A 13,282-nucleotide genomic window follows, 5' to 3' on the forward strand; every position below is an offset into this window, starting at 1 on the left:
TATCAATTGTCAATGACTTCCAATGGAACTGTACTGAAAACAGAGTTAATGTGTTTCCTTGAAAAGTTATCTGAATTGGCTTGTCCATAGTTATCTCTAATTGCTTTATGGCGAGGAAACATACACCATATCACAGAAATAGAAAAATGAAAATGAGGATTTACATTCATCTTTTGCTCCTTTTATAGTCTAAAGAACAATTATTCTTTTGATGGGTGGCTGTTTACAGGAATAACACACACAAAGACACACACACACACACACACACTTTCTGAATTACTTAATCTCAAAATGCTAACACTGTTGAAATTTGGAATCCTTATAGAACCTGTAAGACTAAAACCACAGTGGATGAGTATTGACTTAATAGCTTTCATTTGACATTGTTAGAGAAGTCTTAAATCACATAATTCAAGGTTATCGCCCCAAAATGTGTTGTTATACAATGAAGTTACTATCTTTCATGTCAAAACATAAGACATATTTCCTATGAAAACTTGACAAAATAACTTCTCATTCCCTTCTATGCAAAATGACTATAAAATTGTTTTTCAGTGTGTCTTTAAATCCTGTTTAATCGGTAATCTATGGGACATTTCCTTCTAATTCCCAAACATATAACTATTTTATAAGTCTCATTCACTTGATATATATTAACATTTACTATCAGTGAAAAAAAGAAGTGAGATTTAACATTTGTAAGATGGCTGACTATCACATAAACAAGTTGTGAATGAGGCAATGTTATAGGAATTTTAGAAAAAAGACCTGCTTACTAATTTTTTTCAGACTCTGATTGATTTTTGCCCACTCACATCTTCCTTAACAAAGGCTGCTGTTCAGATTGATGGGGACTCTCCATAGAGGAGATGCACAATGGGTGAAGAGCTGAACGAGAAAAGGGTGGGTGATAAGCAATCAGAAATCCTGCATAATTAAATGATGCTTTGCTGGCTTCAGCTGAGAGCTTTTAAAATGATTTTAATGGGCATTAGAGGTCCTTGATGAGATCTTAGTCAGCTGTGACATTATCCTTAAAGGAAGTCTTCTGTGATGTCTGGAGAAATATCATTTCAGAGATCAGATGGAGTTGTAGCTATGATCATTTTTGTTAGCAGTTTGAATGTTCTTTTTAGATAGCAAATTGGGGTTCTTGGACATGGGATTGCCTCTTTCTCATAATGGCTTCAGGCATTTGTCATTTTTCTAGGCTGATTTCTTGAGTTTTAAGGGATCAAAAGTCAACTTTATGAGAGTCTTAGAATTCGACAATCATTTATTGTATGCTTATGAGGAACCAATCATTGTTCCAAGACTTAGAGGGTCTAAAACAAATACAAACATTACTACGTACAAATATTTCATACTATATTGGCAATACACGAACACCAATGAAATAAACAATAACAAATTATGTAAAAACTTGGAAATGGAATTTGTTCTCTAGCAGTGATTTGGTTATGTTGTCTACTAGTTGGCATTACTTTTTAATGGAAGAGTGTGCTGACCAAAAATGGCAAGCATCTGACTTTTTGTACATTTCTATTCTTTTATTATAAAAAATGCATACTCCCCTTAAAAATATCTCTGTACATATTACTGTGTTTCAGTATCTTTACTGATAAACATTACATTTTAATAAATAATTATTGTAATGAAATCTAGCAAAATAGGAGTGTTTAAAGTATAAAAAGTATAAAGCCCCCTCGTGTGTGTGTGTGTGTGTGTGTGTGTGTGTGTGTGTGTGTGTGTGTATTGGTTTATTTAAGACAGTTGGGTTGGGAATATACCTACAGCACCAAACTTTGCTGTTTTAAAAAACATCTTTACAGGATAATATATGCAGATTCATCCCATTCTTTTATAACAGCTGTATTGTATTTCATTTTATGGTCATATTATATTAATGTGATAGCCTTTTGATAGACATTTAGACTGATTCTAATTTTCAGTAATATTAACATCATTGCACATATGCAAGGATTTCCTTGGAATATTAAGGGTTACTGCATGCAAATGATTTTTAGATTTAGAGATATTGCCTAATTGCCCAACAAGATTTTTATGCCAATTTGTTTTTCCCTAATTATATTTGAAAATAACCTGTTTTTCCCACTAGCATGTTGGTTCTTTGCAGGCAGACCTTTTCTGCATTTTTCACCACTATTTCTGGTGATGTCACTTGTCTACTTGAATCTCTGCAGCAGCTTCTCATTGCCCTACAGTCTGCTCCCTTTTTGTCTTTCCACCTCATCCCTGCTGTTCCCTTTCTTGCCTCTCGCCCCTGTGACTCCAGCCACACTGATTTTTCTTATAGTTTCTCAAATACACTTGTTCCTCCTTACCTCATGCTTTTGTTCATGTTGTGGGTTTTGCTCAGAAAGTGCTTTCCCCACAATTGGCCCTACTAATTTCTACTCATCTTTTAGAGTTCAGATCAAGTGTTAATTCTTCAAAGGAAAATTCTCCTGTCCTAACTAGGTTAATTGTAGTATTATTAACTCCTATAGGAACCACGATATCTCCTTCATAGCAGTTTTCACTCTTTTATATGTATTTTGGTGTGTGTGTGTTTTAAATGTCTATCTCCTCTGCTAGTATGTAAGCTCTCTCAGGGCAGAACCAAAGCCATCCTGCCCACTGGGAACCCCCAATTCTCAGCAAACCACCTCATATACAATAGATGTTCTGTAAGTGTTTGTCAAAGAAATGCATGTATCATTGCTGCCTAGCAAAAATACTTAGGACAGAGTAAATACTCAAAAAATCATTATTCAGTAGAATAATGTACGGTTTTCCACATCTCTTCCCAACATTGGATATTATATTTTAAACAGTTCATAACTAAGAAAACGAAAGATCTCATTGAAATTTGATTTTCACTTCTTTAGTTATATTGAGACTTACTTTCATGTTTGTTGTTTCATGTTTATTATTGTATTTAATTTCTTGGTGAATTCTTTATTCTTGTTCTTTGCTTACCCTTCTGTTAGGATGAAGAACAGTGTCTATTCTCCAACATGAATGAAAATATGAAGATCGATCCAGCTTGCAGCTTAGGCTGCTGTGTTTCTGCTGCCTCCCTTAGCAACTCAGGTAGGAAAAGTACCTTCTTACTCATACTACTATTACAAAAATTACAAACTCTGCTTCTAATGCTGCTTGATGGCTTTCCAAAAAAACACTTCCTTTAATTTTACTCTCTTGTCCTCTTCCTAGGACTCAGGAATAAGCCTTTCTCATAATAATTTTTAATACCTGAAATGATGCTAGTTATTGATTCATTTACCTGTTTATTATTTGTGCATTCCCTCCTCTTCAACCCCAATAAGAAAACATTGTTTTGAAGACAGAGACTCTATTTCTTGTTCACTGAGGTCTTTACTGGTAACAACAATATCTGGAACATAGTAGGTGCTCAAGAATTAGTCATTGACTATTTGAGTGGCTGACCATTCTAAAGAACATTCCAAGTTACAGACATCAAAAAAAAAAAAAAAAATCATGTGTTTCTTCCAGTATTGAGTTTTGATCCAAATCTGTGCTCTTTGGCCATCTCTTCCACTGGAATTAGTTTTCCCCCTGAACAGTTCTCAGTTTGTCAGACAAATAGAGCCCAAAAGAGTGAGGATGGCTGTGCCTTCTGGGGTGGGGCTAACTGTTCTGCATCAGACCACAGAACTAAACATGGCCGCGCCCCATGCCAGTGGTATAACCTTGGGCAATCCATTCAACCTCCTTAGTGTCTGCTTTCTCTCAACTACCTAACTTTCCTTAACTGAACTAACAAGAGTGTCTGCCTCTTATGGTTAGCGTGAGGATTAATAGAGGTAATATATGTAAAGCACTTAGAGCAGTGCCTGACACATAGTAAGTGCTTGATAGATGTTGTTATTATTATATTAGTCTGGGCTCCTAGCGAGAGTTATGTGTCTGTCTCCCTCTCTTGAGGTTAACAAGGAATCTGCATATATAAAGGTGGTGGCCGAGTTAGATAGAGCTTGTTTGCAAATTACTGCCCGGGAATTATTTTTTTCTAAAGCCTTTTTATGTAAAATGCCAGACAGGCTTAATTCTGATTTTTTTTTTTCTACATATGCCTGTGATGGGAATAGGTATTATCCTACTTCTTAGAAAAGTCTGAGGCATAGAAAGGTTAAATGATTTGCTCAAGGACGTAACAAATGAATGGTGGCTAGGAGATAGAAATTATATGACTTCTAGTCCACTGCCCCAGACCGGGCTCATTCTATTTAGGTGTTATGCTCATACTTAATATTATAGATCCAAACGACCTGGACTCATCTCCCATTTGCTGTATTGTAGCAGTATGCAGATGGTGCACATAAAGGGAAGGTTACAAGTCAAATGTATCATGGACAGAGAGGCTATAAAATTGAAACATGATCCTCTCTATTTGAGGATCTGATCCACTTTTATTTGCGGCCTATTCTTTCCTTTTATTCACTTGAAAATAATATTTATTTGCTTTGTGGAAAAGGCGTATTCCAGTTTGAAATTATTTCTGTCAATTGCAAAATAAAGTTATCAACTATATAAAATAAAAGATCACCTTGGCAACTTCAAAAATAATAAAGTATGCTATTATAAGAGGTAAATTTTTACACTAGCAGCAATTTATAATAAAACATTAAATCCATATTTATTACATGAAAAAATAAATTGGACCACATTTGTACCCACTACTTTATAGCCACATACAATATTAGAGAAGAAAGCTGTAATACAGAATGGAAATACACAAATAGAGAAATATTTCCTAGAGGTGTTTTAGTGACTGAGACTAAGGTAAGCTGCTTTTGTTAAAATTGCATATGGTATTTCATGGATTGAAAATAGAGTAGGGGCTTAGTGAACACAGCACCGTGGGTTTTATCCAGTGCTATGGAGTGGAATTATTCAGTGTGGGGGTGGGGCAAAGAACAGACTGGAACACCTGGCTGTGGAACCAAGGCAGGGCAGCTGGAAACAGATGAGATGTGGCAAGGGTGATACTTCTAACAGCAGCAGGAAGGGCAGTGATCCAAACATCACAGACAGCACTGAGACCCACCAGATGAACAAGGTAACGGGTTACCAGCATTGACCCAGGGGAGGAGAAGAGTCCAGTTGCCAGCTCCACCCCTGAGAGGGCCACGGAGCCGGCTCAGAGCTGCCTGGTGGCAATTGGGCAAGCAGGGACCAAAGCGAAGGAGCACTTGGACTGAAGCCTGGGTTCCAGCAATGGTAGTGAGGGAGCCCAACCAGTAGACTCAGGGGCTGGTGAGTGCACATGAGATGTACTCTTCAGGCCTCTCGCCATTCTGGACAAGGAAGGAAATATTGAAAGGGAAAACTATCAAATGGAAAAAAAATAGTGTGTAACTTGTAACATAAAATATCCCAGGCTAGTAAAACCTGGGGCTGTTTCTGTTCACATGATGATTTTTTAAGGCAACACACAAACACACACCACTTCTTTTAATAAAAAGAATACCACAATGTTCTGTGACTTACGAAACACTCATTCTGTGTCAAGCACTTCTTATCTAATATAACTCTTACAAAAACCCCGCCTAGAAAACGTTATTATGCTCATCGTAGAGTTGATGAAAATGAGTCCAAACCATGTTATGTTGATTTCCCAAGGTCACCTTATGGAAGCATCAAGATTCCAGCAGATATCATGAACTTGCTACCTGGCCCTACTATCTCTGCCACTTAGAAACCCATGTCTCAGGAGTTTAAAATCTCAATGTGGTCATTAAAGCAATATAACCAATTGAAAAGTGACCATTTTCTGGAATACAGACCGCTAATTTGTCTTAAATTATACACACATACCCACTGAAGTTTCATCTCTCTATATATCTGTCTATCTATATGTCTATCTGTTTTTACACAATGTGGAAGCACTGCTTTGCTTGTACCTTTCTTTCTCTGAGGGATGGAAATTGCTTGGTAAATTCCTCCTACTACAAGGAGGGGTGCTGCCAGTTAAGAACCTTTGTACAACAAGTAAAATAAGAGCAAACTCGCACTGACTTAAATAGAAAGTAGACTTGTGTATTCAGGTAGTGGAGTAGTCTCTGACTAGGTCTGGAGCTTCAGGAAGCGATTAAATCAGAGACTTCAGTTATGTCACTAGAGCCCCGGCTCCTTTCTGCATACCTTCCAGCTGTCTTCCTGCGTGTGCCCGTGTGCTAAATAAATAGCAAGGCAGCAGTATTGACGAAGTAGCTCCAGGCCGTCCATCCTTTACATTCAGGAGACAGTAGAGTTTCTTGGCCCCATCATTCCCAGCCAGAGCATTGAGCCTCACTGTGATTGTGTTGGCAAATGTCATCAGCAGCCAAATGTGGTTGCTGGTTGACCAGGGTTTGGGCATTGTGAACCATTCCCAAAGCTGGAGTGGAGCCCCACTCAGCTGTGAGCACTGAGAGTGGGAGAATGGGAGGTTCCTCTAGTTGGAAAGTAGCATTAGGTACCAGGACAATGAACATTGGATGCTGGGCAACAAAACATAAGACACCCCTGTAGGGGGATAAGGAGAGGTATAGTAAAAATTTGAACTGAAAAAAAACAAAAACAAACAAACAAACAAACAAAAAAACCCAGGTGTTTAACTTGGGCTCTGCGTGTACCCTGAAGGCTACCTCTAATGTGGTTCTGAAAGTGCTGTTGGAATGAGTTTATATTTGTTGTAAGGAAAGACTTTCATTCTTTAACACTTTTTCTTTAAGTTATCATGTAATATATGAAGATGACGAATAAACCAAACAGCTCAGGGAGATTACGATGAAAATAGAGGTCTCCTTCTCCCTTGTCATCACACTGTTCTCTAAGTCTTTATCCCTCTTCCCCAGGGTAACCACTGTAATACATTTCCTGTGCAATTCCAGAGATAAAAATTTGTACATTGATATGGGTTTTTTTTCCTCCAAATTTTCATAATAGAAAAAGAAGCAGCAATCTCCTAACTCATTCAAGAAGGCTAGTACAACCCTCATCCCAAAACAACAACAACAAAAGATATTATAAAAATAGAAAAGCTCAGGCCCATTTTACTTTTTAAAATATAGATGCCAAAAATCTTAAACAGATTTGCAGATTGAATGCAAATATGTGTAAAAAAGCTAATATACCACAAGTAAGTGAGTTTATCTCAGGTGCACATGAACAGTTTCTACCAGAAATCCATAAATGTTATTCATCACATTAACAAATTAAAAGAGAAAAATCAACTAATCATCCCATTAAATGGAAAAGACATCTGATAAAATAACTATTCAACACAAAACTTTTAGTACACTAGAAATAGCCAGATGAATACCACCTGTAATAAACAAGAGCAAGCATCGACCTCAATGTATGTGTCAAGCCATTACCTTTAAAATCAAGAATGAGACAAAATGTGACTATCATGATAGGCACTTCTTATGGCAATCTTAGCATAATGAGACAAGAAAAAGGAATTAGAGGAATAAGGAGTGAAATAGAGGAAATTAAAATATCACTTTTTACAGATGATGAGATTGTTTTCATGTAGACCCAAAATATTCTATAAACACATTATTAGAAATTATAGAAAAAAATGTTTCCCAAGAGGATTAGATATAAAAATAAATTAAAAAGTCAGTTGAATTTTCTATATACCAGCAACAAAGTACTTGGAAACAATTAAAAAGAAGATATTTATTACAATATCAGAGAATATCAAATACTCTTAGAATAAATATAACAAAAGATATGCAAGAAATCTATAGAGGCATTATAAAAGATACTTTAAACACAAAAAGCCCTAAATAGAGAATTATGATCATGCACAGGAAAACTGAATATTTAAAGATACAGATCCTCATATTACAATAGACATTGCATTTCCAATACTTTTACAATCAAAATCTGAATAGTTTATTGACTTAAGATGATATTAAAATTTTAATGAAAAAGCAAAGGGCCAAAACCAGGCATACTATTTTTGAAAAAGAGAATGGGAACTTACCCTCTCAAATACCAGGATTTACTAAGAAGCTAATAAAAATGAGTCAGTATAGAGATAAACCAAATGACCAGTGGTACAGAGATAAACCAATTGACCAGTGGAACAGAGAATCCCGAAACAGACCTACACAACCATGGATCTTCGGGATATCATATGCGGGGCATTTTAGATCAGTGGAGAAATGAGGGACAGTTCAATAAATGAAGCTGGAAAAAAAGTTATACATCTGGAAAGAGGTGATATGCATTTCTATCTTATGTAATGTACAAGAAACTTAAGAAGGATCAAGGACTTCAGTGTCAAAACCAAAATGTTTAAACTTTCAATAGAAGCTCTTGATGACTCTTTTAGATATACTGTAGTCTATTTATACATATAAAAATAATGGGATATTCTATAGTCAAAAGTGATGAATTAGGCTGACACACAACAATATGAATGACCCTAAGCAATCTCATATTAAGAGAAAAAGTAAGTCCTAAAAGAGATCTACAGCATAATGTCCTTTTTATAAGGATAAAAAAACGAATACATATATAGAATATTTTTAGGGAAATTTTTAGTTTTGCATTTTATATTGAGGTCTGTGTTCCATGGAGTTAATTTTTTGGAAAAGAGTTAAGTTCTGTGTCTACATCGATTTGCGTGTGGATGTCCATTTGTTCTGGCACCATTTGTTGAAGATAGTATCTTTGCTTCATTGTATTAACAATTGTATTGTATCTTTGCAACTTTGTCAAGGATCAGTTGACTGTATGTATGTGGGTCTATTTCTGGGCTCTTTATTCTGTTCAGTTGACCTATTTGTTTGTTCACCAGTACAACATTGTCTTGATTATCATAGCTTTATAATAAGTCTTGAAGTCAGGTGGTGTCAGTCGTCCAACTTTGTTTTTCTCCTTCAGTATTGTGGTGACTATCCTGGTCCTTTGCCTCTTCATATAAACTTCAGAATCACTTTGTCAGTATCCCCAAAATAACTACCTGGGATTTTTATTGAGATTGCAGTGAATACATGGATCGAGTTAGGGAGAACTCACACCTTGTTAACACTGAGACTTCCTATTCAACAATATGGAATATCTCATTTATTTAGTTCTTAGATTTTGTTCATCAGAGTTTTGCAGTTTTCCTCATATAGATATTGTACACAGTTCTGTTAAATTTGTATCTCGGTATTTCATTTTAGGTGGTGTTACAATAAATGGTATTGTGTTTTTAATTTCAAATCCCACCTGTTCATTTCTGTATAGGAAATCACTGGCTTATGTATGTTAAACTTGTGTCTTGTAACATTGCTATAGCTATTAGTTCCAGGAATTTTTTGTCAACTCTTTTAGATTTTTTATATAGCTGATCATGATCATTTGTGAGTAAAGATGGTGTGTTTCTTCTTCCTTCTCAATCTGTATATCTTTTATTTCTTCTTCATCATTGTCTTTGTCTTATTACATTAGCTAGAATTTCCAGTATCATGTTGAAAAGGAGTGGTGAGAGGAGACATCTTTGCATTGTACCTAAACTTAGTGGAAAAGCTTTGAATTTCCCACTATTAAGTATGACAGTAGCTATAGGTTTTTGTGGTTATTTCTTTATCAGATCAAGGAAGTTCCCTATATTCCTAGTTTACTGAAAGTTTTTACCACAAATGGTTGTTGGATTTTGTTAAACGCTTTTTCTGCATTTTTGCTTATGTGATTTTCTTTTTTAACATATTGATGTGTTGGTTTTCATTAACTGATTTTTGAATGTTGAACCAGCCTTGCCTACCTGGGATAAGTCCCGCTTGGTCATGGTGTGTACAGGCATACATTGGAGATATTGCAGGTTCAGTTCTAGACTTTATAAAAACTTTAATAAAGCGAATATCACCATAAAGCAAGTCAAATGATTCTTTTGGTTTCCCAGTGCATATAAAAGTTATGTTTATACTGTCATCTATTAAGTGTGCAGTAGCATTATGCCTTAAAAAACCAACATACACCTTTATTTAAAAATATTGTTAAAAAATGCTAACCATCATCTGAACTTTCAGTGAGTTGTAATTGTTTTGCTTGTGATGGTTCTTGCCTGGTGTTGATGGCTGCTGACGAGCATGGTGGTTGCTGAGGACTGGCGTGGCTATAGCAATTTTTCTTAGAATAAGGCAACAATGAAGTTTGCTGCACTAATTGACTCTGCCTCTCACAAATGATTTTTCTGTAGCATGTGAAGCTGTTGGATAGCATTTACCTGTAGTAGAACTTCTTTAAAAATTGGAATCAATCCTGTCAAACCCTGCTGCTGCTTTTTCAAATAAGTTAAGGTAACATTCCAAATGCTTTGTTGTCATTTCAACAGTCTTCACAACATCTTCACAAGGAGTAGATTCCATGTCAAGAAACCACTTTCTTTGTTCATTTGTAAGACTTTCTTTGCTAATTCATAAGAAGCAGCTTCTCGTCCTCTACAGTTTTATCATGAGATTGTAGCCATTCAGTCACATCTTTAGGCTGCACTTTTAATTTTAGTTCTTTTGCTGTTTCCACCACATCTGCAGTTACTTTCTTTACTAAAGTCTCGAACCCCTCAAAGTCATCCCTGAGGGCTGGAATCAGCTTCTTCCATACAACTGTTGATGTTGAATTTTGACCTCTTCCCATGAATCACAGATATTCTTAATGGCATCTAAATGATGAATACTTTCCAGAAGATCTTCAGTTTACTTTGCCCAGATCCATCAGAAGAATCAGTATGTATGGCAGCTATAGCCTTATGAAATGTATTTCTTAGGTAATGAGACTTGAAAGTCAAAATTATTACTTGATCCATTGGCTGCAGAATGGATGTTGTTAGCAAGCATGAAAACAATATTAATTTCCTACATCTCCATCAGAGCTCTTGCATTGTCAATGGGCAGTAATATTTTGATAGGATTTTTTTTTTTTTTTCTGAGTGGTAGCTCTCAACAGTGGGCTTAAAATACAAACCATGTTGTAAATAGATCCAGGCTTTGTTGCTCCATTTACAGACACAGGCAGAATAGATCTACCATAATTCTTAAGGGTTTTTAAGAATGGTAAATGAGCATTCAGCTGGAAGTTACCAACTGCATCAGCCCCTAACAAGAAAGTCAGCCTGTCCTTTGAAGCTTTGAATCCAGCACTGACTTCTCCTCTCTAGCTATGAAAGTCCTAAATGGCATCTTCTTCCAACGTAAGGCTATTTTATCTACACTGAAAATCTGTTGTTTAGGTAGCCATCCTCATTAATTATCTTAGTAGATCTGGAGAACTTGCTGAAACTTCTACATTAGCACTTGCTGCTTTACTTTGCAGTTTTCTGTTACGGAGATGGTTCCTTTCCTTAAGCCTCACAGATGGCTTAAAGCAAAAGGACATAACCTAGTCTCCTCAATAGTTTATTCTCTATCTTTACAAAAACTGTTGTTGAGGCTATACAAATTACAGATATGCTGGCTAGAAAAACGTGACTTCTTGTCCTTTAGACCAGCACCTAGTGTTGTAAGCTCAAGGTTAAAATCTCGGTGTTCACAGCATCTTTCCTTCATCTACCATCACAATCATTCCTCAGCAGTATCCACAATGTAGACTTTCAAATACCATTTACTTGCTATGTCTCTTGGTTCTATGTATGTAGTATTTAATAATAGGGCAACAATCTACTCAGTCTTTGTAAACTCTCCAGTGAATAAGTTTTCATTTTAACAACCATTTTCTGAATGGCTATTGCACTTTTCTTTTGTCATCTTCTTCAGATAACTAAGTGGTCCCTTCCCTTCAAAAGAGGAAGGATTTTTCTTTCCAAAGACTTATTTATTTCAGAAAGAGAGAGTGCACAAGCAGGGGGAGGGGCAGATGGAGAGGAAGAGATGCAGACTCCCTACTGAGTGTGGAGCCCAATGTGGGGCTCAATCTCAGGATCCTGAGATCAGGACCTGAGTCAAAAACCAAGAGTCAGATGCTCAACTGACTGAGCCATCCAGACACCCCAAAGGAGGAAGAATTTTTGAACAAGCCTCCAATTCTGTCCCACAAGGTGAAATACTGTCCATAGTTACAGGTAAAGAACATGTGGTGGTCTGGATGATGGGCTGAGCCACTAATAAATGGCCTTAAGATTTGGGAAACATGGAAATCGCCATTATGAATGGAAATTGTCCAGATATTGATCAAGATGTACAAACTTAAACTACCTCATGTAATGGAAAGATAAGAGGGTATATGTGGCAAGGTAGATTCTGAAGGAAGCCATTCAAAGGATGAAAAACATGACTTGCAAATAGAGTAGGAATCTTCCAGAGATGATGAGGTTTGTATATGTGCTTATACACAAGTCTATGATGAAGGCCTCTATGAATCCAGTAGATCAGCATATAGTGAAAAAGAGGAAAGTAAGTACACTAATAATGAGCTGAAACCACCCACTTGGAAACTCTCCTATGTCATCATATAATTTGCTGTAATCTCTTAACTCTAGCAGAAACAATGAAACAGTGGAAATATTAATCTATGGCGATAATTGGACAGTAAATGTAATATATCTATAGACTTGGTTCTTTAAAAATTATGGATGCTTCATTAATGAATGATAACAGACAAAATAATAGCTCAGTGTTGCAAAGATGAAATAAAATATATAAGCACCGAGATTTGTTACTATCTGGAGACTAATAGTTTACCGGAAGAGGTCATCCTCAGACCATGAGGTTGGATAGTTGTATGGTGTAAAAAAATAAGAATCTGCAAAACTGAGTACAAGATTCATCTTAGCCCCTAGAGAGGGTCCACTGATTAAGTTCTGTGGGGTCGTAGGATGCCCTTTTTCCTTAAACCTTATGAACGAACCTCTTCTAACTTCAGACTTTTCTTCTGCAGCTTTCTCACTGGTCAGCCTTCACAGAATTGAAGAGACTTAAGGCTTTGCTCTGGATTAGGCTTTGGCTTAAGGGAATGTTGTGGCTAGTTTGATCTTATGTCCAGACCACTAAAACTTTCTCCATATCAGCAATAAGGCTGCTTTCTTATCATTCACATGTTCACTGGAGTAGCACTTTAATTTCCTTCAAGGACTTTTCCCTTTTTTGGCTTACTGTTTGGTGTAAGAAGCCCAACTTTCAGCCTATGTCAGCTTTTGACATGCCTTCCTCACCGAGCTTAATTATCTCTAGCTTTTAAAGTGAGAAATGTGTGGTTCTTCCTTTCACTTGAACACTTAGAGGCCATTGCAGAGTTATTAATTGGCGTAATTTTAATATTCTTGTGTCTCAGCAAATAG

The 13,282-nt window shown here is 36.3% G+C and overlaps 1 pseudogene; it reads right to left on the reverse strand.

Annotated features, from left to right (window-relative positions):
- Positions 1 to 11,666: 11,666 nt before the first annotated feature.
- LOC123787525 (lathosterol oxidase-like) lies at positions 11,667 to 12,772 on the reverse strand (annotated as a pseudogene).
- Positions 12,773 to 13,282: the final 510 nt, after the last annotated feature.

This window comes from Ursus americanus, chromosome 19, assembly GCF_024610735.1.
Source record: "Ursus americanus isolate L20-20 chromosome 19, mUrsAme1.1.p, whole genome shotgun sequence".
NCBI lineage: Eukaryota > Metazoa > Chordata > Mammalia > Carnivora > Ursidae > Ursus > Ursus americanus.